The sequence below is a fragment of the Haliotis rufescens genome, unplaced genomic scaffold, assembly GCF_023055435.1.
Source record: "Haliotis rufescens isolate VD_foot unplaced genomic scaffold, xgHalRufe1.0.p SCAF_17, whole genome shotgun sequence".
Classification (NCBI taxonomy): Eukaryota; Metazoa; Mollusca; class Gastropoda; order Lepetellida; family Haliotidae; genus Haliotis; species Haliotis rufescens.
In genome coordinates, this window is record NW_025963857.1 from 27,656,885 (window position 1) to 27,661,484 (window position 4,600).

A 4,600-nucleotide genomic window follows, 5' to 3' on the forward strand; every position below is an offset into this window, starting at 1 on the left:
CCACAGAGATCTCAATTACCTCATGCAGCACGTGCGTAGCCACCTAGCTGCCATGTGACACCCTTCACTCTTGTCTCCTTCGTCTGCTTAGCAAGACGTGTTTTCTCCTGCTGAAGCGTTCCTTGAAGATTTGGTGATACTTATTATAGTTTATTCTCTAATAAACTGTGCTTTTATGGGGCGTTGCGGTAGCTACGCTTGGTTATAATTTTCCCGCCCTTTTTTCTATATACTTGCGGGGTTCGCGTATGCACGTTGTGTTTTACGTTTCCCCTGTTCTTGTATGTTTTGGGGGTTAACATAACTTATTTCTTTAATAAAAGTTATATGTGTATGTTATATGTTCACATTGCTCGTTTATTTTCTTGTGAAAATGCTCGTTTGTGAATCGTTGTGGTGCGTGCGTTGTAACCATGTTTTGTTCTTTGTTTATAGCAAACAATGTCTGACATGGATATGTCCCCAGTATCCACCCCCTCTACCCCTGCTCCTCGGAGTTGTGGGGTGTGCAGAAAGTTTTTGTCATCCCGGGATCCCCACGATCGTTGCCCGCGGTGCAGGGTTCCTTGCGGGGACACCCGGTGTACCCTGTGCGAAGGTCTGGGGCCTGCGGAGTTTGAGCGGTACCGGCTGTACGTACAGTCCGTCTCCACCCCTGTGGTGGCCGGTTCGTCCGGTCGGGGTCCCCGTGCGGGTACCACCTCCTCGGCTGCGGCGGATCCCCTTGCGGCCCTCGGGCTGTCTGGGGATTCCGTCGCCGCATTATTGTCGAAACTTGTGGACTCCAAGCTGGAGGCCTTATCACAAGATAGGCCGCTGGCTGTTCCGTCCCCGGCCTCTTCGGTGGCCGCGGGTTCGGACGCGGGGTCCACCGGTACGGCGGCGGCTGCCGTGGTTACCGGTCCTTCCCCCGAACCGTTGCTTCCGCTATCGGTAAAGGACCGCGTTGCCATGGTGTATGACCTCTTCGAGGACATGCCAAAGCCCCTGCCGATACCGCGGGGAATCCACGGTTCCGTGGGTTCCTCCGAGGTATACGACAAGACGTCCGACAAGGCTTTCCCGGCATCAACCTTGCTGCGCGGGATTAAGCCTTCTTTGGAGAAGGCCTTCACGGCTGCCTCTGGTCGGGGTCTCCCGTTACCTCCCCTGTCGTTGAGAAAAGGGTCTTTCCCAGTACATGACCTTGCCTTTCCCGAGGCTGGTCCTTCTGCGGAAGCCCATGTTGAGCGTTTGGGGGTCCGTGCCCCACCGGTTGCCACGGTACCACAAGGTACCTTGCAACAGCTGGACACCCTCGCTCGACACTCCATGCTGGCAATGTCTCACGGAGACACATACCTGGCTGCAGCGGCCAGTCTGGTCGAAGGTTCTCCCACGGACCGAGACCAGCGCATTTACAACTGCTTGCTCGGTTTGAATGCTTCCCTGGAGTACGTTGCCGGGGCTTCGGCCTTTGTTTCCGGCACGTGCCATTTTCTTCGGCGCCAGTCGTATCTGGTTGCTTCAGGGTTGGACGCTGCTAATCAGGAGGTGCTCCTTTCGCAGCCTTGGTCTGCTCGGACCCTGTTTAATAACAAGATCCCTGGGGTTCTGAAGGAACAACAGGCCGCTGTGTCTGCCGAGGCCTCTCGGCACACACTGGATCTTGTGGGGTCCTTGCATAGGCGCCTGGGTGCCGCTCCGAAGCGGAGCGCGCCCCAGGATGCTGCGTCCGGCAGGCCTAAGGGGTCGGGTCCTTCTTCCTCCGGGAAGAAGCCCCGCTCTGAGGGCTCCGGTAAGGGTTCTCAGCAGCCCTTTCGCGGGAAGAAGGGGAACTGGGGGAAGCCCAAGTCGTCTAAGGACGGCAAGGGCCCCTCCAGGTGACTCTCATTGGAGGGGTTCGTATGCCGACAGCGCCAACTTTGGTTGGCCCGTAGGCGAACCCGAGTCACTTGGCCCTGGACAGTTGCGCCTGCCGCAGCCCGTCCGGCCCCCCTCTCTTTCCCCAGTGGGAGCCAGACTCCAGACTTACTGGGAGAATTGGGAACAAGTGTTCGACGACCCGTGGGTGGTCAACACGATTCGGTACGGCTATCGGCTCGATCTCAAAGCGATTCCGCCGCTCACCATTGCCCCGTCGGCAGGTTTCTATTCGGAAACCGATCTTCCCTTCCTTGCCGATGCCATCGGCAGGTTGGTGGAGAAGAGGGCAGTTCGGGAGTTAGCTCTACCAGAAATAACACCGGGGTTTTACTCCAGGATATTTCTCGTTCCCAAGAAGGACAGTGCCGAACTCAGAATGATTCACAACTTGAAATCGTTCAACGAGTTCTACCTGCGCAAACCGCCCAAGTTCAGAATGTTGAGCTTGACGGACCTGAAAGCACTGATCATGCCGGCCGACTGGCTAGCTTCGATCGACCTGAAGGATGCTTATCTGCATGTTCCGATTCACTCGGATCATCACAAGTATCTCAGGTTTGTCTTTCAAGGCAGGCACTACGAGTGGATTGTACTCCCATTCGGTCTTTCATCCGCTCCCTGGCTGTTCACCCGGTTAACAACCCCCATAGTGGGGTTCCTCCACAGGAGGGGTGTCCGGTACTTCGCGTACCTGGACGACTCGCTAGTAGCAAATCGAATGACGGACACCCTGTCACGCCATCTCGTTTTCGCACGTCGGCTCTTGGAGCAATTGGGGTGGATTGTCAATCTCCCCAAGAGCGAGTTAACCCCTTCTCAGAACTTGCAGTTCATCGGAGGTCGGTTCAACACGGTGTCCCATCGCCTCTTTGTCCCCCCAGACCGGTGGCACAAAATTCAGGCGATGATTGCCAAAGTCTTAGCGGTGCAACAGACTGTTCACTTTTGGGAACAGCTGTTAGGGCTACTTGTATCAGCCCAGGACTGCACCGAACGGGGTCGTCTCCAACTCCGCCCGCTGCAACGGTTTTTAATCCAGTTGTTAGCAACGGAGGTGAACAGTGCGACCGTCGCCCTCCCGGATCGGCTCCGACCGCATCTGGAGTGGTGGACGCTCCCTTACAATGTCTTATCAGGAGTCTCTTTGCGGCCCTACCGGGCCACGTTGAACCTGTATACAGACGCCTCTCTAGTGGGCTGGGGCGCCCATCTAGAGGGGGAGGTGAGCTCGGGGCTGTGGTGCGTAGACCAACTAGGTCTTCACATCAATTGTCTCGAGTTCATGGCAGTGATCAACGCAGTCAATCACTGGAAGCATCGTCTCGTCGACGCCCGGCTCATGCTGGCGACCGACAACACGACGGTAGTGTCCTATGTGAACAAACTGGGGGGAACCCACAGTCACTCGCTACTCGATCTCACGTTCGAGTTTTACGCTCTGGTGGACAGTGTCCCGTGCCAGATACGCGCCCGTCACATCCCAGGTGTGCGGAACGTACTGGCCGATGCTCTATCGAGGCCTCAGGATCCGAGCCCCACAGAGTGGATGCTGAACCCAGTAGTGTTTCAGTGGCTGTACGAACGTTTGGGTTGTCCGATGGTCGACCTGTTCGCAACACGGTTCAACAATCAACTCCCGTTGTTTGTATCACCAGTCCCGGACCCGAGGGCCATCGATCACGATGCTCTCGCGTTAGACTGGACGGGCTTATGCTTACCCGCCGACAGCGTTGATACCACACATTCTAAGCCAGCTTCGAGGAGTTCGCTGTCGAATGTTACTGATCGCGCCCATGTGGCCGAACAGATCGTGGTACCCCGACTTGCTGACCCAGGTCACGCAGTCGCCACTCCCACTGCCTGTGAGACCGGATCTCTTGATCCACCCTCACACCCGTCAGCTTCATCCAAACGCAGGGCAGTTCAATCTGCACGCGTGGATGTTGTCACCGAGCGTCTGAGGAGTAAAGGTTTTTCTTGTCGGGCGTCTCGGGCATACGTTAGTATGCATCTTGATTCTACCCAGAAGGTGTATAATGCACGTTGGGTTATTTTCACGAAGTGGTGTTGTAAACATCACATTCATTCGCCAGATAAGGTATCTGTGCAGGATATTGCTCGTTTCATGTCTCACTTGCGAGAGACCCGGAAACTCTCCGGGGGTTCCATTGCCAACTATGTCTCGTCCGTTGCTACGGTACGGGACGTTGCTATGGGTACCAGTCTCTCCAAAGAGCCGGTGATACGGGGTATTATCAAGGGTTTCAAACAGCATGATCTTAAGAAGGGCAGCCTTCGGGCACCGGCCTGGGATCTTTCCCTAGTGTTGCAATCACTTACGGAAGCTCCGTATGAACCCTTGCATAGTGCTTCGTTCCGGCATGTGACTTGGAAAACAGCATTTCTCCTCTCCTTTGCCACGGCGGCACGTGTATCCGAAATTCATGCACTCGATGTCGCCAAGGTACGATTCGATAGGGGTGACGAAGGAGCGGTCCGCCTGGGCCTGCTCATGGGCTTCGTCGCCAAGAATCAGAGAGTCGGGCAAACGGAGAGAGAATTCACTGTAAGATCACTCAAAGAAATCTTACATCCTGCTGATACTGAGGACAGAGCGCTGTGTCCGGTTAGGGCCCTTAAGTATTATCTTAAGGCTTCGAATGAACGTAGACAAGGGCGTGACCGTCTGTTCATA